This window comes from Xiphophorus couchianus, chromosome 21 (assembly GCF_001444195.1).
Source record: "Xiphophorus couchianus chromosome 21, X_couchianus-1.0, whole genome shotgun sequence".
Taxonomy (NCBI): Eukaryota; Metazoa; Chordata; class Actinopteri; order Cyprinodontiformes; family Poeciliidae; genus Xiphophorus; species Xiphophorus couchianus.
Window position 1 is genome coordinate 14674231 of NC_040248.1, and position 24722 is coordinate 14698952.

Sequence of the window (24722 nt, forward strand, 5' to 3'; positions counted from 1 at the left end):
TCTCACCTCTGGCTTCCCTGCACCAGAAACTTGACTGCTCTGCTCTTGTCTCCGAGCCCTCTTGGCTCCTCAAAGTTGGAGATGACTGCGACCTTCCAACTTCAGATTCGAAACCCAATCATTACTTTGCATCACAGACTGAAAGCTAATCTTTCTCAAGCTGAATTCTGACCAGCTTCCTCACATGCAATCATAACACATTTAATTACCACAATTGAAGAGAGAAAGAGACAAAGGTTTGAGAGTCATTTAAATTTGCATTCTAATGTTTTGAATTTGACAGCTGACTTTGGAATAAAATTGTTGCTTTTTCACAAAGGCTATGCAAGAGATGTAGCTTGTGATCTAGTTGATCTATATTTGAGCATGTCATGATTATATATTAGCCTATATATAATAAACAAATGCATGTATGCAACAAATCACCCAAATCACATTAACATTAGGCATACATTCTGCACTTTTTCACATTTTGTCTCATTGTGACCAAAAACCTCAAAGTGGAAGTTTACTAATCAGTCCAAAACAAACATCAGCACATTATGGTAGAAAAAGTGGTAGAAAAAGCGTTTGTGGTACTTCACATTTTCACTAATGCAAATTTCTTAAGGTATCCCCTTTGATATTATGCCCCTAAATAATTTACAGTCTAACTACTTGCTTTCAGAAGTCCCTTTTTGTAAATAACGATTCCCGTTTGTGACTTAATCTTAGCATAAATGCAGCTAGTCTATGAAGGACTTAAAGGCCTTTTAGAGAACACTTGTGAATGAACAGCATCATCAAAACCACAGACCACATTAGACAGGCTAAGGATGAAATTGTGAAGCAGTTTAAAGCAGGATTAAGTTATCAAACACAACTGCAAGCTGTCACAGAGAACTGTTTAATCCATAACGCAGAACTGAAAAAAGCATGACAGAACAGCAAGCCTACCAAACTTTGGCAAACAAAATGAACTGAAAGGCAAGGAGCAAGGAGAGCGTTGACTCAGTCAAGTGCCAGTCAAGACACCCATGCTACATCTGGAGGAGCTAAATGGAGATACTATAATTGTGCCTTCCAAAAATATGGCCTTAATGGAAAAGGTTTATTGTTACGTAAACCAGTCGAAGTCTTGTCTTTAGTTTATCACACAGTGTCTCATATGGAGCAAATGCAGAAGAAGGTGGCACAAAATGGAACTTATTGGCTATTCACAGCAAAAAAAAAAAACAACAAAAAAGAAATTTCAGAACAACATCCCTGTGAAAAACAAGGAGGTGACATTAAAGATTATCAAAAGAAGAAATGTTTTTCAAACAATATAACATCCTGCTTTTTGTGCCACAAGTGCTTTTACCCGAGAAATGTGTGAAGCATTCAAAGGCTTTTTGGATAAAAAAATAAATAAAAATAAAAAATAAAAACATAAATACATTGTAGCAGTTTTCAGAGCTAAGGTAAAAAATATGAAAATAAATATTTAACGTCCTACCGAGCTAAAACTGACTTCACAGGGATGTTTTTACACCAAAATAAAATACAGTTTTTCTCTCACAAATATTTAAATGGAAATGAAATGTCCTGCTGCCCAATAAGATGTTGTAGAAAGCAACTTTGTGACATATGGTTCCCACACTTTGACAAATGCAGTTATACTTCAACAGTTAGTAAAAACCACGCAACCAATGGTTCCATCAATCACCCTCCAGAACTCAGTCTATTTCAAGCATTTAGAATCACTGCATTCAGATGAACGTAAGTCTAAACTTTAGTTTCTGTGTGGCAATGCTCAATGGATAAGTGTAATGATTTTCTTATACAACCATCTCACAGTATATTAATGTCAAGCTCAAGTCGCAAGAGTGGTCCAGCCATCTTGATAATGACATGACATTGTTATACAATCACTGGTCGTCACTGAATCCCCAAAACCTTGAGATTGTATCTAAAAGAGAATCACTGAGGTGCTCTGAAATCTCACATCACTACAACAAATACTTCAAGAGAACAGCATGCTACACAGCAAGTGTATTGACACTTTATACTTTTTAACCCCTCAAAATCAACAATCTGGTAGATATGAATTATAACAAAAACCTTTTGGAAATTTACCAATATACCATTTTGTACCTTTCATTGGATGATGGAGAAAACCTTTATCACGTTCTCTGCAAATTTGTGGAGCACAAATAAACTGAAATGATCTCAACTTACAACCCTTAACCTTATGTTAAGGTTATACGCTTTATATAAAATAAAGCGTATAAAATAAAGGTTTAGGATATACAAATACAAAGACTTGTATAACAAAACATTAAGCGTTTTGTTATACGCTTAATGTGGAAATCTGCCCTTGGCTTTCATCACACAGCGGTGGAACACTAAAGCAAAAAATGTAACTACACCTGCTAAATTAAGTAGAAGCACTTACATGCTCTTTGCACAGAATTATATGAATTGCTGCCTTTTCGCTCCTCATTGAGTAAAACTGAAAGCCAATAGGGTAATATTGACATTTTTAGCGGTCTTTTGTAGGGCAGTACCATTCACAGTTTTCTTTTTTTTTTTCCAGAGAGAGCTTTTAATTTTTTCTCTTTTTTAGTCTTCTGTAAGCCGACAAAATGATATATCCAGTGGAGGACGAGAATGGCTCAAGGATCAGGATGATCATCCCAACCTGAACTCTGTTGCTATAACTGCACTCTATTTCCTCCAACCTTTTTCAAATTCCTCTCCTCCTACTTTCAGCTTCAGTCTGTCATTCCTTTCTCCCCTCTTCATCCCTGATTCCACCTTCTACCAGCTGTTGGTGTCTCCTAATAGCTGTCATGTTGATGTGTAAGGACTAGAAAACCTTTCATCTCTCACCTTGCAAATGTGCCTCATTAAAGTGAAGTGTAAGATTAGGGAGGAGAAAGTGACGGGATTCAGCGTCAAGCTGCTCTACTTGCTTGTCCTCAATAATCAGTTGCTGATAAGTTGATTCAAAGAAAGTCCGATTAAGGTCACCATAAATGTGTAATGTCATACTATGGCAAGCTCAAGGTATTTTGTAATACATAAAGCAAAGGGGTATGACACAACTAACCTGACCATCCTAAATATTAGTTGGACACACTCAGAGATGCACACAGAAAGAAAAAGGAAAGTTATAAATGCACATATAAAGGTAGAGCACACAGAGAGATCTGGCCAACTCTTGCCATAGGCCATCAAGGCAGATGCCTAGGGCAGTGTTCTTCAATGTGGAGGCTTCAAAATGGTGGAGGAAAAATGAGAAAAATGCAAAAATGCAAAGAAAAAAAAAATTAAATCATACATTTTAATTATATTTTTTTGCATAAAGAAATCTAATCATTATTCTAAATTGTAAGTTAAAATAAAGCTGAGATATTATTTGCCATGCCCATCTCCCTGATTGCCAGCCAAATTTATCAAGTTCCGTTGGTCTTGAAGCTTGGGTAGCAAACGAGAAATTAAGAAAATTCTGACAAGACAAAGACAGAAGGAACTTCAGAAGATATAAGGTAGTATCCATGCTAAATACATATAATGATTATTGAAAAGTGTTTAAATAAGAGGAAAACATATATACATATTTTGCTGCCTTTTCTGTGGATCCACAAAGTGCGCTTATTTCCAGAAACTATTGCTGTCTTGGCCATGTCATGGAAAAATTTGGGAACCCCTGGCCTAGGGCACCAAGTTGGGCACCACTGCAAGCTTAATAAAAAGGAAGTGAATGGAGAAATACAGACACATTAGATAGCAACACCCCATTTCTTTTTTTGTTGTTATTTGATTGCCTGGTGCTGAACAGGTTAATCAAAAAAGGCACATTTAGTTCAGTTCTCACAATCTTTGTAATTGTCAAATGCATTTACTTGAATTGGAAATGCATGAAAGGAAATGCAGCGTGTGACATCATCAAGAACAGTTTAGAAAATTAACCTGTCACACCCCCACAGCACTCCAAGGATATTTGAAGCAATAATACAAAGCTGCAATACAGCCAGCCAATATAGGGAACTATCTGTTATTTGTCTCTCTTATTAATCGGCTTTGACTTGGAAGGTACAATAAATGAACTTGGAGAATTATTACCAGGTTGTCACTCAGCAGACACTCATGATAGCTTAAAGAAGAATTAAAATCAAGTTAAAGTCACCAAAACCTTATTAGGTGCCGAACTGCAGCTTGACATAAGTGATAATACTGATTTAATCAGTTTAGGCTGCATCACAAAATACCACTGCAAGTTTGTAGGAATGAAGAAACAATTTTAAGGAATATAATCACTGCTAAGGATGAAATCTCCTGCTTACACACAGACACTATTGAATTTGCCAATGTCCTGTGAAAAATACAGTTTATTTCCCCCACAATTAGGTTTCAATCATATTTTTTTTAACAGTTTCAGTTGTATAAAGAAATTCACAAACCAAAAATCAAGATATTCTCAATAAACAAAACACTTACCTTTAGTCATCAACGCGAAGGTGTGCAAGAAGAGAACATGCAGAAGAAAAGGAAAAGGATGTTTTAGAACAGAGTTTTGATAAAAGAATAGCATTACTTAGATTACTTTGTATATGTTTATTGATTATGACAAAACTTTCCACTCCTTTGACCTATTAGCAAGTCATCACGTAATAACGCCATAATATGTAATAATGTAATAACATCTGGCATCAAAACACAATAAAATGTCATTAAAATGGCATTGCACAATTGAAACAACATGTAATAATATCCTTGATTGTATTTTGTAATAGTTTCTGCTGCAATGCTGCAAAATGAAGCAATGACTCTTTAAAAAATGATAATGTAATGTGATATATTACAAACCAATTGCTTGTGTTCATCCGAACCAATGTATTTCAAATAACGATATAAATCCTACATGTTTTAATTTTTTAAACTTTGGCCAGCAAATGAATTTATTTATTTTTGTCATTTGTTTGCCTATTCAGAGTCAGAGACAGATTCCTCTGTATTAACCTACAGTACATGTTGTTCAAGGCAAAAAAAAAAACAAGACAAAAAGCTTTTTTTATATATACAGTTATCTGATACATGTTAAAATTCCTTTAACCAAACAAAGTGCAGAGTGTAACAAAATCCAAAAGAGAACAGAAAAGAAATGTGGCTTTAATATTAGATAAGAAGATATTCAGAAGCACATTATCTATATTTGTCTTTTTCCAATCCTCCCAAAAGAATAACTCTTCTTGTGTTTGTGATATGGTTGTCTCTCATGATAATTTTGCTTAGAAATATTTGCAGAAGTGCCATGTAGTGTGTGGCGTGTGTTGCTATGGTAATGTCCTGCTGATTAACAGCAACTAAGCTTCATTACGTTCCAGTCACGAGCTCAGTGACACTGAGCCCATTTAGAGAGAAAAGTATAGGGACACACACACGTGCAGTCACACAGAGCAAATCTAAATCTGACACTTTGCCAGTTGGCCTACTTTGTCTCACACCACTTATAGTCATAGGATCTGTGTTTGTGTGGGATATGCAGCAGTATGAATCCATTAGTAGTTATAAGCAAACCTTCCAATTGATATAATTGATATAATCCAATTGAAACTGTTCGGCAGAAGACAGGTAATGAAATACATGTCCTCTACTGAACACTTACGGCACTATATGTAGTTAACAATACAGTGATGTGGAGGCAAATCTAAATAGTTATCTGCCCTGCAGTTACCAGGTTAGGATAAATGAGATAATCAAAAATGTGTTGCTTTTTTTTTCTCCCCAGTACATTTTAAAAAGCCCAGCATGGCAAAAATAAAGCTTTATACAGTTTTTTTTATTTTGCTTTAATCATTTTGATGATGATTTGTTTAATTATTTCTTTTCTTTTGGAAATGTTTTAGGTTATTTGTCGCCTGAAGAAATATAGGACAAAAGAGATGTTCACAATTTTGAGTTTATTATCTAGATTTCTCTTAAAAAATAAAAATCATATTCATTAGGTTGACTATACAAGGCTACCTAGAAGCAGTTACATTCTTTTACTTCACATCAATTGGCTCATTCCTATTTCCCAGGCTTCCATAATAATTTTTCACACATAAAACACGGAGCTCCAAACTATATACATTTCTTTAAGATTAATAAGGCAAGTACGGGTTAGTTTCATACGTCAATAAATAATTTATCAAATAGAAATTTTTAATTTTTTTCTTACAATAATGGTTTGGTTTACATGAAGTAATGTTTATTTAGTTATTTTTAGGCTGCACAGTGGCGCAGTTGGTAGCACTGTTGCCTTGCAGCAAGAAGGTCCTGGGTTCGATTCCCGGCCGGGGTCTTTCTGCATGGAGTTTGCATGTTCTCCCTGTGCATGCGTGGGTTCTCTCCGGGTACTCCGGCTTCCTCCCACAGTCCAAAAACATGACTGTTAGGTTAATTGGTCTATCTAAATTCTCCCTAGGTGTGAGTGTGTGTGTGAATGGTTGTTTGTCCTGTATGTCTTTGTGTTGCCCTGCGACAGACTGGCGACCTGTCCAGGGTGTACCCCGCCTCCCGCCTGGAATGTAGCTGGAGATGGGCACCAGCAACCCTCCCGACCCCATTAGGGACAAGGGTGAACAGACAATGGATGGATGGATGGATAGTTATTTTTATCTAAATCTATGTATTGTTCATTTATCTACGTTTTTTAAAAATTCATTTTACATGTAATTGTTACGTAGATAATATTTTCCACATTTACCTCTGTACAGATAAAATGGGTAAATTATTGGTAAATCAATTCAATGCATCAAAATAATTCATCAAATGAGTAAATATTTTCATATAAATAGTATGCAATACTTGATAAAACAAAAACTTGATCCACAAGTATTTTTATAGAATATTTCTGTGTTCTAAACAAACAAAAAACGTTGCTTACATAAAGTTTAATCTCCTTAAAGTGTTGATATTGAAGTCTTGGATAATTCTAACTTTTTTGTAATGAAACAATTGTAAACTAGAGACTGGCTTTTCAGTCTCTAGTGGGTTAATAATAATGAGGTACTCTAGCTTAAAAGATCTAGCTGGTTATAGTTATGTAATCTGATTTAGCAAGCCCCTATCTTGAATCACAGAAATGATGAGAACCTTTTGGAGGCCCTGCCTGCTGCTTTGTGTTGCTCCTTCTACCATGTTTTACCTTTTGGGTGATGTTTGCGTCATTTCCAAGAAATAAACAAACTTATTGGTTAAATGAAATCTAAATCTAGCAGGGGTACGAATAAATGTCAGTATAACTGAATTTCATCAGCTCTCCTTCCTTCTTTGAAGTTTTCTGCAACAACATTCTAAATGTTCTTAAAGGTTGAGGATGGTGTATTTTATTCGCTGCTCACTATATTTCCTTAGGCACTAAAAAGTCGAAGCAAGACAGAGTCATCTGGGATAATTCCTGAGAGACAGAAATGCATGCAGGTCAGGTTCACTAAGACCTCGTCTTTCAAAAGAGAACATTTTGCAGCATCTCCCTTTGCTACAGAAAATGACAGATCAGCTGTGCTGTCAGACAGCTGGTGGGGTTATCCGTCCACTCTACAGTACCCTCCTCCCTTAGTGCAGAAGAGGATCAAGTATCAAACTGTGCACTTTGTCACAGGCGCTGACCGCCCAGGCACCGAAACCACGGTCAAACAGTTAAACCGGATGACACTTTGTCTTGTTCCCAAGGGATCAATTAGCAACAGCAACCTTTCACTTACCTTTTTTGTAAGTCAATTTTGTATTTGTTTCGACAGAACATCTTACTTGACCAAATTTTTCTTTGAAGATAACGATCAGAACATTAACAAAAAAATGGAATTGCAATAAATGAATTACATTTGAGGCAACAGAATAAACTAGGTTAAATAGCCCAAAGTTGCTTAAAACAAGGAGACTTTAAAACAGAAATCAAGAATTATGGTAGATCTATTATGAATGATTAATCTGGCAGAGTAAATTTAAACAACAATGCCAGAGCAGCCATGTGCACAGTAGACCGTTATGCAACACCCGTACTTATCTAAAACGCATAAAATGAAATAAAAAATTAAAAAAAACACTTAAATACAAAGAAAGCCTGAAAGAGTGCCTGTTTGGTTTACTGTTGAATTCTTCTTTTCCATTTGCACTATAACTCCCTATAGAATATATGCAAAGATGGTGGGATGAATGGGTATGTCTACATCCTCAAGACAAATTGCTCCTTTGCAAATAAGCGTGTAGATGTAGACAAATGTCTTTGACTTTTTGGATGAAAGAATCCAATGAAAAGAAGCCATCCAAACCAACCAAGCCCTGTGTGAAAATGCAACTACCCCTATAATAAATCTAGAATTAACTCAAAATGTTTCAAAGTGAGGAGCTCCATTTCATTAAAATAATTGACATTTATCAGTCTGAAATGGGTTACAATGTAATTTCTAAGGATTCCAGACTCCAGTGAACATTAGCGAGAGCCATTATAAACAAATGGTGAAAACATGGAACCCACCAAAACATCACCATCAGTGACTCATCTAGAAGGTCATTAAAAGAACCTATGACAACACCTAGGGCCCCTCTCATACCAGATAATGTCAGTGTTCATGATTAACAAATAAGAAAAGCACTGATTGAATTGGCACACATTTTTTAAGTGAACACCACTGCTGTCCACAAAAAAAAAAAAAAAAAAAAAAAACATCTCACATTTGGTAAATATCCCCCTAAGAATCCAGAAGAATCTTTCGGAAAATAAAAATAAAAAAAATCAGCAGACTGATGAAACAAAAGAGACGATCTTTACAAGATGCCTGTGCAATTTTTCTGTATTTGTTGTTAGACATTCCTCATTACGAAGACATGTATGGAAAATGTAGATAGCTGAATGAAAGCAGAAATAGAGAGACTCAAGGATAAGCAGAGGACCGACATCTTGTTCCAATGTCATCTTTGTCATCAACTCATCAAAACTGCTGACACATTGATGACATCCTTCCCTTGTCCAGTTCAGCCTATATATCTATATATTTATAGTCCTGTATGTCCATTTATCTATCTATCCGCCCATCCATCTATGGTCTAGATCGATGGCCTGTCCAAGCATCCATCTTTCTGGCCTGTTTGTCTATCTATTATAGCTAAGGATGTATCAAACAAAAGGTTGATTTTAACTTATAAACCTGGATCGGGAATAAGACAAAAGGAGGGGAGGAAGAGAAACAGGATGACAGTGACATTTAGTGCATAGTTTAGGAAGTCAATGGAAAGTGCTCACATCAGAGGCCACACAAACAGCACACACATGCATTATGGATCTATCCCTGTCCCCCAGAGATGGATTATTGTACCACTTCATTCAGCATGATAAAGAGAGGTTTAGGCCTGAAGACATAGGTAGGCAAGACAGAAGATATTCTGCTCCTCAAACTGCAAATGAGACGGATGCTGAACATTAAGTGCTAGTGCAAAGAAAAATGAAACAAAAGACACCAACTTTAAGTGCACTTTAAAGAGCTTAAATAAAAAACCCAAAAGCAATGCAAAATGGATAATTTCTGACATTTTGTGTAAGCTTAAGATAAAACAAGTAAGCCAATAGATTGAAGGGGAGAAATGCTAAGCACTTGGGTTCATGAGAAATCTCTATTATGCAATTTTCTGATTTCTGCCATAGCTGAATTTCAGTGTCTCAGTGCTGTGACAACATTTTGGCTAGTTCCCAAAATATGTCTTTTGACCTACTGAGTAATGTTTTTCAAATCTGGAATGCACATGAGCTATAGTACAGGCCACAAGGGTTGATGTACAGTAAACATTTTTTTTATTATTATTAAAACTCACCAATCTTTAATTTATTCAGACTGCATAAGTGCTCTTTACCATAACTCCACACAATCATTTACATTTTTACTTTGTCAAATTCGCTAGGAATCTGCAACAAACAGTCTATTGTCAGTGAGCGGCAAATTAACTAATTAAGCTACAATTTTCTATAATTACAGCATATTAATTTGCATTTGAGAAATAACCCAGATTTCTTAAAAAAAAAAAGGTTGTGAATAGAGGAAGCCAATCTTTGCCAGTACAATGATGTAGGCGTCTACTTAATGAAGCACATGCATAGCAAAGACACATCTACATTTTCTAACATAAGGGATGGTTCAGATGAGGAGAGAAAATTACACTATATAAATCAGAAGAGAAAACATCAATGCTGGGGAAAGTATTTATACATAATGGCATTTTAAGATGATACATGTCCTTTATAATAGAATATTACTAGAAAACATATATATCACCTAATTGCATACAGTATATCACCTAATTATTTCTACATCCAGGCAAAGTTTACAGATGGAAATACAGTCCAAGCTGAAGAATAATTTCTAATGCTCAGTATCTTAAATCCTTTTTTGTAAAAGACAGAACAGTAAAAACAAAGTCATGCTATGCTACAGGAATATTTTAGACAATCATTATAAAGCAGGAGGATATATGTTTTTGGAATTAATGCTGTAGCAAAGCAGAGACCACACACTTACAGCATCAGGAAACATCTCGTTTGAACTGAAGACCTTTATAATCTGCTTATGGCCTGAAACACACACTTTAACAACCAACTCTCTTCTTGTTTTGGGGCTTATGTTGACAACTGCACATTGTGCACATTTTAACATTTAAACCGCAGTGATCCACGTGACTTGTAGGTGGTTCATCATGTTTAAAATTACCTCACCGCCCTTGGTATTTGTCTGGAAAGATTTTTTGGGGGGGTTGCTAAGGCTAGAAGACACCCCGGGCCTAACCAAATGTAAGCACCAGCAAAAATGACACAACATGTTAGCTTTCTCAGCTAAACATCTTGGTGTACAAACAAATGTATGTGAGATTAGGCACAAATACTGCATAATGAATACAGAGATTAATCTTTAGAGATTTGGAAAGAGTTTACATAATTTCCCATCTAGTTAAAAAACACATAAATAGACAGAGAGAGATACACCTCTGGATAGATGCAGACATGCATACCAATGTAAGCCTATAACACGTCTCTACCAACAAATGCACACCCTCATACGCAAAAAAGGAAGAAATGCCTATTTAGCAGTCAGACCAAACTGTGCTGGGAGTCTCTTACTTTCCATATGACCTTTTGTCACTATGCCAGTGACATTTTAAATATGCTCTCGCTCACCTTTGTCAGCAGCCTTGTCTGCTGGGTGCTAAACAAAGAAGAGCTGCTGAGGGAAATGCAGAGGCAGAGAGCCTGAGAAAGACAGACGGTGGAGAAACTGAAAGAGATAAATAAAACAGAACCAAATGAGAGGTTGGGGTCATGGCTAAGAGCAGGTGCAGATAAAGACAGGTAGAAAGAAGCAGATGAGAGAGAGAGAGAGCGAAAGTGCAAGCTCAAGTAGAGAACAGAGCAGTAGAAACAAACATTGTTTGTGTTCATCTTAAAAATGAACACAATACTAAAAGAAACCTACTAAGCCAAGTGATAAATGTTCATAACAGAAAATAAAAGATAACATCCTGGAGGTGCGGGGGCAAAGTGGGTAACGGTAGTCTAAAAAATTTTCAAAAAAGAGGAAGAAAGGTCCAGGAGAGAAAGATAGCAGGGAGTAGCCGAGAGCAGAAACTCAGAAAAGGGCAAGAGAGGAAGTAGAAAGGAGCGTAGGGAGTGAGCACGAGAAAAAAAAAAGATAAGAGGGTGAAAATAAAAGAGCAAAGGATGGGTTGTGACGCTCTGGAAATTACAGCCGTCTATGGTGGAAATGTCACAGATATGTAAGGGCCCATTTCAGAGCTGTGATAATATGCGAGAGCCATTCATCTCCAGCCAGAGGGTCTGGTCGAATCAATAAAGTCTCAGCATTAATAGGGACCCCTCCGCTGCATTAATACGACAAACTAGAGCCAGCAGCATTTGCTGACATAAAAGAAAATTTTGCTGTTCTAACTTGCTTGAGCGACCACCAAGTTGACAGCATGGTATGGGTGCCACTTTTCTTTAGCCTATAGATTTAAGATCATTGCTGTTTCAGTTTTTGATATAAAAAAAATCCTCAGAGAGAAATAAAAAAAAGGTTACACGTTATCGCTAACATTTTTGGCGCTCCTTAAGTTTCTACAAAAAACGATGTCCCAAACAGCAGAGTTTCTTTTTGTCTTGTAAGCTAATAAGATGTGGTAGACTTCTTTGAACCAACTGAGTAGCTATACACAGGTGGTTGACAGGAGGCACTGCACTATTTGATCCACGCTAATAGAGAAAATTCTCCAGTCACTCCAGCACTTTCTCTGGTATTTTATGAAAAACGCATTACATGCAGAAACCCTGGAATACATAGGTAGTGGTTAGCAATACATCCCTATTGGATGACACTTAAAAGTTTTGGTTCTTAAGAAAAAAAAAACATGTTAACCAATATTCCCATGGTATTTTAGTTTTCAACTGTAAAATTAAAATGCTACACTCAATCTGTTCACTAAAGCATGGCAATTATAATGGTGAGGAAAGGTTTAGCTTCTCTTTCAGATGCCTCTGTTTCGTCACCGTCTCAGATCAAAGGTCACCTTTTCACTCTATCCTTTTGTAAAATTGTCTCTCCCCTTCAACAAAGGTAATCTTTTGCGGTTTAAGAGAGACACTGCTAACACACAAAACTTCTGATGTGAGCTTTTTTTCCTCTAGTTATTTTATTCTTTTTCACCACAACTTGCTAATATATAGTTAATTTTATTAAATTAATTGATGAAACACCTAGAAGAATTTTCAGATAACTCCATTTTGCTTTATAATTTGATAAAGAAAGTTTGTTCATTATTACTACTATTTTACATTGTTCTGAACAGTATTTGCAATCCTCCTGTCATATAATTATTTTAATATGACAAAACAATACATTGTTACAATTGCATAGAAGCCTTTTTAATATAAAATTTATTTCACAGACAGTCAAATTCAGACAAGTTCATAAAGGCAGTTAGAAAATAAAATTAACACAACAAATCCTGAGCTCAAATAAGACATTGAATTTTAACATAAACCGTAGTTTTGTGTCCAAATTGGGTGTATCCTGCCATGTGACACTGTTTTTAACGCTTCCAGCGGCAGTGTCTTTTCTACTTTTCACTCTAAATAATATAAGTTTTCACCATCTGATTGTACATATTTTGTTTCTGGAAAACCTGTCAAATACAAATCAAAGTTTTTCTGAAATGTAGAATTTAAATGTAACATAATTTGCTAAAGTTATCCTTCCCTCCGCCCCCTCAATTTTCAAGCTGAGAGCTTCAACCTGCAAAATACAATTGAAACTATTTGGGTTTCAATTTTTTATTTTTGCAACAAGTTAATGTTTTTTGGTATCTGGAAAATTTGCTTTTTCAAAAACCTCTGGAAGGCAACATGACAAATCAGCATGCACTGCCCCTCACCTTGCAACCCCAGTGACACCAAGGCCATTACTTAGGAACCAAAATATTGAATATGTTGTCCTTAAGTTAGTTTGTAACTAAATCGGTGGTGTGCTTAGGAACATTGTCCATTAAAGTCTCACTACTATTTCTACAAATAACTAAGACTTGGACAAAAATTACTACGAAAGCATTGTAAACACAACATGTTGGAAGCCTTGATTGCTTTGTTCTGAAACTGAAGATGAAACTACATATCCTATTGTGCTATGAACCAACATGGCGTCTCAGTACTTATTGCCCACATCTAAAGCTTAATTCCCACAGATCTAAGCTAAAATGCTAGCGATTAGACACATCTGAATAAATACATGTTTTATCATATGCACAGTCATGAACCGCACAAATACACTTGGGCGCACATATTAGGTTGTGATAATTATGCCACAAAGGAGCTTTAGAACCAGCAGCATACATAACTAATTCCATGAAGGTATTGTCACTTGCCCTCCTGAAGTCACACAGTTGGAGACTTTCTTCCAGGAGTAAAATTAGATGTTTGCACAACCCATACTTGTGAATATGATGATGTGCAAACAGGCATTCTGACTAACGTGGATATGCATCCTGGTATAGTGTAGAAAAATACCTCGGGCAGTCCAGAGGGGGCCCAAGTAATGAGGGAGGGAAATCCAAGTTTGAAGAATGTGAAGCAAGAAAAGTTGGGAATGCAAATCTCACATAGGAATGAGGCAGTGTCGAGCATCGTGGAACCCTGTGTGAGTGTTTGTGGGCATCTTTAATAGATAACAGAAACGTATTGGACCACAGCTATATGAAAAAAGTGTATATGTGCGTCTGTGGACATGTAATTGATACAGTGCAAGGACCATTTTCCTGACACGCTGCTCCTTATGGGACCCAAAGCCTGGGTCGCATAAGGAGTGCTGTTTTTGGGTTAGGTGTTCAGGACTATAGAGTGAATTCATTTCAGGTTAAGTTTAGAGTTAGGTAATGCCAAAGTCGGTGCAAAGTCCTTGTGAAGGTAGAAGGACGCACTGTGTGTGGGGGCGTGTGTTTGTGTGTATGCCTGTATGCATTTTGGATTCAGTCATGTCTTTTGTAAGAGAAACTGGTTGACCTGTGAAAATGGTTTGATCAAAGAAACTTTGATCATGTAAGAACTCAGTCCAGCAGTTCCATATACTAAAAAGAATCTTCATGGTCATCCACACACACATAAGCAATAGAATAAAAAAGACAAATAACACTGGGGACCTCTTGTAATGGCAGCTAAATTTAATCCTGCGACAGCATGCAACTAGAGTGGAGAAAATCTCTCAATGGAAATGAAGGGTTAGATTGCCACAATCAAATGTGAGGTGACTGGCAGTGAGAAGAGAAACTTCGTAGAAGGCCAGTAAAGTTTGTCTTTAAAATTCACAATGTGTCTGTAGACTGTTGTCTGCATACCTGCAAACAACAGTTTTGACCTTAGAAGGGGATGACATTTTTGTACCCCATCTGGTAAATAAAGATAGTAAAGGGAACATTACTTGTAAAGTTCCCTTTTCCATTTTAGGAAAGGGATCCAAAGGATGGAGGAAAACAGTGATGGGACATACTGTATACCATTGTGAAATAACAAAATACTTTTCCAAAACTAAGGTGCACAAAGACACATGTAAATATTTTAACTTTATTAATGACTGTACGGAATTAGTAACATGTTTTATAATCATATGAGTTTCATGTCAGATATGGTCATATTTCCATTCACAATCATACGTTCTTATGAGTCTCCAAACAGAAGCTGTGTTTAAAAGTATTTATACCTGGATTACATTCACAGTCATACACAAAAAATTCCTCATATTCGAGTCAATAGAAATTTTGTTTTAAAATGTAATTCACTTAAAAGATTCTCAGACTAATACAATGGCTGTGTCTCTTCTCAATGGGTAGCACTGACCCTTTTTGACCATCAGTGTTTATGATCACCTTCAGAAATGTGAATGCAATGGTACAGTTGGTAAACTAGTGATTGCACAATCTAATTTTTCACTCACTGAAAATGTTTCATGTTTTATTAGAAGGAAATTATAAAATCAGATTCCACCAAAACTTGGAATGTTATGTTGAACAAGGGATTATATTTTCCTCAGAACTTTAGAATAAGTCATCCACCCAATGAAAATGATCTGGTAGTAATCAAAATCTATATATGTTGTTCATTAGGGTTTAGCACAGAGCAATGAATGTCCAAATCCAAATGTGTGCTAAACATTTTTGAGTAATGTTTCGTTTCAAAATTTTATAAACTCAGTCACTTACTCATGCGGACTATTTCTCTAAGCATTTATAAAAGAATGTGTCACTCTCAGGATTTCAGTGAACATCAGTATGACGCAGTGACTTATCCAAAAAGTTAAGTTGTTAAGCTTCCTCACTACTAAATATTCCACAGTCAAATGTGAAGTAAAATCAAAGTGTGAGGTCAGCAGATGCTGAGGCGCATGTACACAGAGGTCACCAACTGTCTTTAGCATCAGGGAGTGAAGATCTGCAAACACCTTGTGAACTTAATATTTTCTCAAGAACAGTGCATTGCAAGCTTCATGCAACAGGTTTCCATGGCCAAGCAGGTGCCTGCAAGCAGCATGGTGTATAGCACACCACCATGGACTACACATTTTCTATGGAGTATTGCACCTCTGTTCCTGGTGAATCTAATAGATAAATCTAGTTCTGGCAGATGTCTGGAGAACAGTGTTTGCCTAACTCCACTGCATCAACTATAAAGTTTACTGCAAAGGGGATTATGTTGTGTGGGCTGTTTTCCAGAAGTTATTTCCATAGCAAGGGATCCTTAATATTTCAGCAAACCAAGACTTAAAAAAGATTCATGCTTCTAACTGTGTAGGAAAGGTTTGGGGATGGTTTTGTACCAAAGCACAATACAAGGTCTATAAAGAAATTAATGAGTGAGTTTGGAGTGGAAGAACTTGACAGCGCTATACAGAGTCCTGACCTCAACATAATAGAATGCCCTTGAAATCCACAATAAACCCTACGGATTAAGAATCCGCTATCACTCAAGTGAATGTGTTGGAAGACAGATGAGCAAATACCTCTGGCAACATAGTGAACGTACAGTGTTTAATTTTCCTTTTAGTCAACCTTCAGATTAAGCCTTGTGAAGTGGCAAAACAGGGGTGCTTCCATTGTCCAGAATAAATCTGCCACTGTCGGCAAAATCAGTTTATCCTGAGTAGGCTTTGAAAAGGGCGCTTAAAGCTATTTGAATAATTTGTCTAAAGGAACTTCAGCACAAGGCTGACACACTGATTTACTGAAGCTCAGTGATTCATACACATGACTAGTGTTAAGATTTTCATACCCGACATCAAAGGACTTTGATACTTTCTTTCAATTATAATTCTATAACCCTGCCCTGTTTTCTTTGGAAATTAGAAGAGCATGAGATATGTGTTTTAATATGCATGTCACATTTGTTGTTATGCAAGTGTCAATATACATAAGACATGATTAAACTGTATGTGTTTTGTAATTGGAAGAGATAGGGGAATGAGGATTGAAAAACATCAGAGCAATAAAACCTTCAAATCAACATAGACTAAGATAATAAGACATTTACATGTTTGCCAATACGGTTCTTAGACTTTTTTGCCTACCTACTCACTTTTTTAAATCCCTGCTGCTGCTAGTCTGAAGGAATTAAGTAGGAGAGTCACAGGGGAGGGGTGAGCTGTGAGGTGGAAGCTCAACTTGAAGACTGCAGCCATGAGGAGGAGCCGTGTGACACACCGACTGGCTGCCACAGGAGATTAAAGGATTTTTCAAACCAACATGAAAAAATCAAAGCAACACCCCAGGCATATGTTTTAGATGATGTAAAGCTCAAAAAAGTAAATTTTACATGATACTCTCCCACCCCTTTTAAAGCTGTACTATGTAAATTTTACAAAAGTACAGTATATACATTTTTTTCCATATTTGTTGAGACTGTTGCTATGTTGTGACAATATGGGACAGATAATCTGGGAAAAATAAAAAAGAAATCTAGCTCCTTTGCCTTCTATAAATGCCATCTAGGAAAAACCAATTAGAGCCCAGAGGCGTGTCTTAGCACCGTCAATATCACAATCTCGTGTGGCGGTGCTCATCCCTCTACTCCTCCCACATCTTGTTCACCGTTACAGTTTCGGCTTTTCCCCATCAGTAGATGCTTTTCTGAACGCTAGTTAGCCTGAAACTAAAAAGATAGCAAGTCTTGGTAGCTGCTGAACCCATGTCTTTTTTTTTTTTTTTCCTGAAAAAGTATATTCAGACAGCAAATTGAGTAACAAAGTCAACAACAATCAAATCTATCATACACTACATATTATTGATATTATGTGTCGATGTAAGAATGTCTGATACTTCATTATCTGATACCGCCTGAGAGCAAAATTGCCCCTTGGACGCCTTAAAGATTTATTCTGCAGAATAATCAAACAGAAAGGACCTGAAGAAAGGGAAAACTAGCTGCAAGCAGTAAGAAAAAGAAAGTTGAGAACACTTTCAATTGCTTCCAGTGTTAAGTTGTTAAAGAGTGTCCAAAAGCTTACAAAATGTGCCAGCACAAACTCTAGAAGAGATACAGAGCACAACAAATCAGCATGAAGCTCCAAGAACAGTGTGTGTGTGCGCAACAGCGTAAAGACTTATTGATCTCAAATCAAATGTTTAATAGGGATATTGATTACAAATTCAGAATTGCTCTGTCTACGTCATGCTTGTCTGCTGGTTTTAATTCAGGTTAACAAAAAAGTGGTCTACCATTTATATTGTTTAGCAAAAATCATTTCCTTAAGCTTATCAATCAATCAATCAATCAAATTTTATTTGTATAGCACATTTCAGCAGCAAGACATTTCAAAGTGCTTTACATCATTACAAACACAGAATCACAATGCAATATAGAATCAATAATCAAAACAAAGCATTAAGTCAAGTTCCATCCATAAATTTGTAATTGATTACATTTCAAATACAATTCTAAACAGGTGGGTTTTTAGTTGAGATTTAAAAGAAGTCAGTGTTTCAGCTGTTTTACAGTTTTCTGGAAGTTTGTTCCAAATTTTTGGTGCATAGATGCTGAAAGCTGCTTCTCCTCGTTTGGTTCTGGTTCTGGGGATGCAGAGCAGGCCAGAACCGGAAGACCTGAGAGGTCTGGAAGGTTGATACAACAACAGCAGATCTTTAATGTATTGTGGTGCTAAGCCGTTCAGTGATTTATAAATTAACAACAGTATTTTAAAGTCTATTCTTTGAGCTACAGGGAGCCAGTGGAGGGACTTTATTTATAGACTTGTCTTCATTTATGCACCACACCAGCAGAGTATCTATAAGTTATTTTAATCAGGATTTTGTGTAATGCAGCATTTTTTCAAAAGTAGGCTATTACTGTGAAGTGGACTCAGCAAACAAAGAAGAAATTAATCTGGTCAATTGAGTTTCAAAATAAAAATGTAAAATTGTGGACCCACATACAAAATGTTTTGCCTAAGGAAAGTGGTCAGAGTTAAAGTGAAGAGAACTAAATACACATCAATCCTGAAAGAGAACTAAAAAAAACTACATAGCCCTATAAAGTGGGATTAAATTTTTATCTTACATCAGGACAATGACCCAGTATAGGACCCAAAGGATATTGATAAATTAGTGGCCCAGCATATCGGCCCAAAGCCAAACAGCTGACATGCTGTCATGTGGTTACGGGATATTCATTTTTGCAATAGTGCTGTTTTCTGCATAAACAAACACACCCGTGAAATTCTGACCAATCCCACAATAGTTTCACTTACTGAGTGGGGTGAAAAGTTCACCAGGAGTGTTTTGACAAGAAGTGGTGGATGAAATTAAACTGAAAATAAAATGAGAACAGATTTCGACAGTTTGTCCCGACCATGCAAAGCCCTTTATTCTGACTGAGTGAAAGTCCAGATCTAAATAGGCACACCTTTATTTCTGAGATCCAAAAATCCACTTAAAAACATCTGAAAGCTACAGCGAACACCATGTGATTAGAGTTTAATTTACTGTCTGATTTACCGACAGACAGCAATCGTCACATAAAAACCTTGTCTGGAATATATGGCTCTGTCTCCATATTATAAAAGTATTACTCAGCACCTCTGTACAGTCTAATAAACCACAGAGTATTTGCAAGGCCTCTTGCCTGCATAACATGAATGAATGGGCCATGTGTCCTGATGCAAGACTTTCCACTCTCACTAGTGTCCAAGTGGGTAATTGAGTGCTAATTGAGCGTATCACCAGAGAACAACAACAACAACAACCTAAGCAAATGGAAACACACAACAAAACACTGCAAGCCTGTTTAATATTCATCCTAATTGGTTTATTTTCAAATGAAGTTCAATGTCCATCATTAGTCTGTCAGTGTTTCTCCTATCAAACTGGATATGACTAGATCAGTTTGCTGCCATCATTCACTCTTCATTCAGCAATCTTCATTCTTTCCATGTCTGCCATTATTCTTTTACAGTCCATCTGCCTTTTCTTAAGTTACATCTGTTTCTGTTGTTTTGTTTCCTTCTTTGCCTCTTCCCATCTGTATATGAACGTTACCAGTTGTACATCAGACAAGAGAGAGCAAAAAAGCAACACAGAATAATAATTCAAGGAACAAGGGTGAGTACGACACATCGTATTTCCATCCCTCTTCTTTCCTGTAACTTTCAAGGCACGACTGGATTAGTCAAAATGTATGCACACCCACAGAGATCCTCAGAGACAAAAGGAAGAGAAAAAGTAAACTGGAGAAAGAAGAGAAATGAAAAGAGGGATACAAAGGAGGTCAGAAAAAGGCCTGCAGATAAGACAGGGTTCAGTTCACTTACAGTTAATTTACTATTTTTGTGACTGCACGTTTCTATTTTGTACTGCCTAACAAACAACTCCTTTTTGTATTACTCTCCCACCTAAATCCATCCTGCTTTCACATTTGCCACTTATCAATATGCCAATTGCTGGGGTAAAACTGCAGAGGGATTTCATTCATTCTTTTCAGAAGCACCCCTAGAGTGAATTGTCATGCAAGAATTATAACTCACATGTTTTGGAAGGCAGAACACCAAAGAGATCCTGGCCAAAGCCTCGCCGACTGAGGTAAAACCCTAGTAAAATATCAGGAGACTACCATTTTTCTTCTAGAAGAAAATCAAACTGCCACTGCCGTAAAGGCGCTGCATGACATATCTTAGAGGTGCAGACAGTTATTTTATTACTCTATACCAATGACAAATCTGCTCTTTGATCTGCTACAACTGAAAAAAAAGAGAACACAGATCAGCAGTAATTGTGCTACTGGGATGTCAATTTTCTTTGCTGCATAACAGTGAGTTTGACAAAATAGTTAATAATAATAATAATAATAATAATAATAATAATAATAAATTCCATTTCCTTCAGGAAAATATTACAGAATTCCAGTCAGGATTTTGACGTGTCACATTAAAGATTTATTAAAAAGAAAAAAACAAACAAATAAAAATATTTAATCACTATCTTTAATTGTTTGGAAATTTCTGGAAATTGTTCCAAAAGTACAAGTTAACTTGTAACATTAGTCCATGTAGTCAAACTGTTACTGAATAGAAACTTACAACTACAGCTGCTTGACCTCCTTCTATAAAAAAACCTAAAACCTAAGTTTTACTTCAGGTTCCACATGCTAGGAAAAGCTAATGTGAAAGACTTCGCTAATGTGAATATAAGGTAAGCCGCCAGACCCAAAAACTTTATTCAGAAAAACATTTCTTACAAAAAAAAACCATGTTTATAGTGAAATCTGAATAGCTAATCCTACATTTAGCTAAAATATTATCAATGTTGTGAGAGAAAATTACATACGTTTATGTTACTTTTGAGTGAAAAACATAATCTGATCAATTTCAGCAAATGCAAAGTATTCTGAAGATGTTACTAAGTCTGGGAGCTAAATATTTACTTTCTTAGTCAAATTTTTAGCTTTCTAATTAAATATTTGGTTTGGAACTGTGATGCTTATGGATGAAGGATAACATGGTTATCTTTTTTCCTCTTATGACACCGCTAAATAACCAAAATCATTGCTATTCATTTTTGACTGATTTTACAAGCAGCACCCCTTAACAAGATGTCTAAAAACAGGTTTGTACGCAAGGATTCCATTAGATATAGAGTTGCTTGTTTTATGTGAAGCTAGAAATTCAGGAATTTGTAGCACAAAATGATCGAGTCATTGAAAAGAGTCAAGCGATTCAAAGCAGGAGCAGGTCCACATCATAGTAAACCAATCCATTACTTAAAGCTGCAGGCCAGCAGGTGACCTGAAACTGCATTTGCCTTCACAATGGGCTTCCACACTGAATGCAGAACCAGCTCTGCTGCGCTCATTTTTATTGCATACTATGTGCAACAACAGTTTAACACTTCATTGAGCAAAGCACACGTAAATCCAAGCTCCTACCTTGGTATGAAAGTGTGCAAAACTCCCCGAAGCTTGCCAAAGGCTCAAGTCAAAATTGACATTCATTGAACTTTGACCATGATGCTCTGCAGCTGATACTCGCACAGCAATCAAAGACAGGATAGCCATCCATCTGCTCGAGACTGAGCTGAAAGCCGCTGGTCAATGTGAAAGAAGAACCCCTTTACAAAATGACACTGCTCTCTGAATTATAGGGTCACATCATAATTTTCTCTCAGTGTTCTTTTCTTTTTTTTGTTTCCCCACTTCCTCCTTGTTATACGATACTAGGTTTAGTTCTATTGTTGGCTTTATGAAAATGGCAGCTTTGCACATAAAGTGTAGCTGTTAGCAACTTAGTACTTTGCCTCTTTGCACAATAATCCACCACTAATGAACAGAGTGGAGCGCCATCTGTGTTGTTTTCATTTTAGCTCCACAGCATTCACTGTGGACTGCTGTTTCAAGCTAAGCAAATGGTGTGGATGCTCCTTTACATGGAATTTCAATAAAACCAAAATCTGTAGATGGAATTGTATTTATCTAGAATTTGTCTACTTTTAGCCAAATCTTAAAAAAGGAACTGAGTAGATGTAATTGAGAAGTTTTCCTTTATCATTAAAGTTCCCATTTCACAAAGGTTTAAGAAATAATTGATAAATATCCTACTTGTAATTGTACAGGTTTAAACCTTTACATGTTAATAGGCAAACATGTATTTATTGCTATTAATTTAATAAGATCGGTTGCTTGTCTCTGTAAGGCAAAAACATCTCATTAGATATTTCACATTTTCTGTGATTGCTAACACTTATTAAACCTGGCACCTGTTTAATGACAACAGAGTCTGAATTGGACTGTTGTACATGAAACATGTCAGAGAAATATATTAACTCAATGAAAAATCGTTGATTTGATTAATGTGTTGCTTGGACATATATATTATACGGTATCTTTGATAGAAGTAAACTATGGAAAAAGAGCTGCTAATTGCACAACAAATCAGTTATAGAGGTGCCTTTGCAGTTTGTGGTTATTGGGCTCAACTCGAAGCAGCCCCAAAAATCACTCTTTTCTTTGTGCCTCAGAAAATTTTTGAATGACACAAGGCAAAAACATTCAGAAAGTGAGGAAAGATCTAAAGACTTTCTGGGCAAAGAAAGCACATTTAATTCATGAGGACAGTTCTTCAAAGTTGTGTGAAACCAACAGTATGGAAGGAGAAAAAAAAAATCTGTTTTTCTCTTCTTTTTCCATCACTGTTTTGTGGGGGGGGTTCACATTTCCAATGTGAGACTGTACCACATACACCTGCAGTGTGCAGCTGAACGTGATAGTACACTTCAAAACTGACTGACAACACGTTTGGGAAAGCAGGGTTTTGGAGGCATGTGCATGAACAGAGAGCCTGTTTTAACATGTGCACTTCTTTGTGTACTCATAGATTTACAGTCAAATCCACTTTGGCTCTGTCATGGCCTAGGCCCTGATTGAAGTTAGTCCTCATTAGTAAGGAAACAATTGTAATTCAGAGGTGGCTTGAATAAAAGTATTACAGTGTAATGCATTCATTCATTCTTTATCAAGTCGGATATGAGAGGGAAAATACCTAATGGTTTGAATTGCTGGAAAATTACTGCGGCATCTCTCACTTCAAAAGACTTTGACATTCCCTTGGCCTTTCAGCTTAGATGTACTGAACTCTCTTTAGATTGAGGTTGTACATCACAGATACACTTTCCAACCCTGATTTTAGCCCCTTACCGAGCTTAGAAGTTTCTCTCATCTTGACCTCGTCGCTCTTGGGAAAATCTGAACAGATTAAGAAAAACTGGTAGATACACTGGATGTTGAAGTTAACTTAAAATCCTGTAAAGGGCACAGAAGTTTGGTGAGCTTTTATAAATAAATCTATGCCAGACTTTATCAAACACTGTTTTCTTGAACTTGTCTCCTCAGTCCTTGCACCTAAGCTTAGACCTTAGAAACAAACCATTCTGTTTTTAACAGACAACGTGAATGTAAAAGTGCATTTATTATTTTTTTTTTTACCAGTAAAGACATTTTTGAATAAAGAACAAGTGTCCTTGATCAAGATAAAAGTTGTATTTTGTGGTTGGCTCCATTATTTCTTGGTAAAGGAGGAAGAAATAAAATGTTATCACAGTCAGGACAACCACAAAAATAGCCAATTATCATAAGATGTAGGAAAATAGTCAGTGCTTAATGTGCTGATATAGATATAATTATAAAGAATATGAGACGCTAATTACAATAAACTTGCACTAATCACTTATAGCTTTACTCTAAAATTTTCCTCAGAGAAATAGAGAAGACTTACGATAGTTAAAGAAATAATTTTGACCTAATTCCCTGATAAATCCTCTATGCAATCACGGTAAAAATTAGGCATGCTACTCCTTCAAACTCATAAGTATTTTTAAGCTCAGGCTATGCTCATCAAAGCTTTCCTACAGCTGTGAATGTGGTGTTGCAAAGACTTTTGGTTAAAGCAACAAGGCATGACGCAAGCCCACTGCAAATGGGTACTAAGACTCCCTAATGCCTTGTGGTAATGAAGCAGTTGTGCTGTTAGAAACAGCATGCATGCCTCAAAATAAGTGAGCGTGATTCAGTATGTGAGCAAAAAGAAGAAAAAAAGAAAAGAAAACAGCAAGCCTAAACTAACAAGTTATGAAAAACAAGCATAACTGCAGTAAAACTGGAGGTTAAAATGACAAAACAGAGCGAGGTAGTCCCACTTTCAACGTGACAGGTTGAA

At 36.4% G+C, this 24722-nt stretch overlaps 1 protein-coding gene across 2 annotated transcripts in view; it reads right to left on the reverse strand.

Moving 5' to 3' along the window:
- The window catches only part of cntnap2a (contactin associated protein 2a), a 286799-nt gene that overhangs the window by 220739 nt on the left and 41338 nt on the right, over nucleotides 1–24722 (reverse strand). The gene's annotated exons all lie outside the window — the stretch shown is intronic.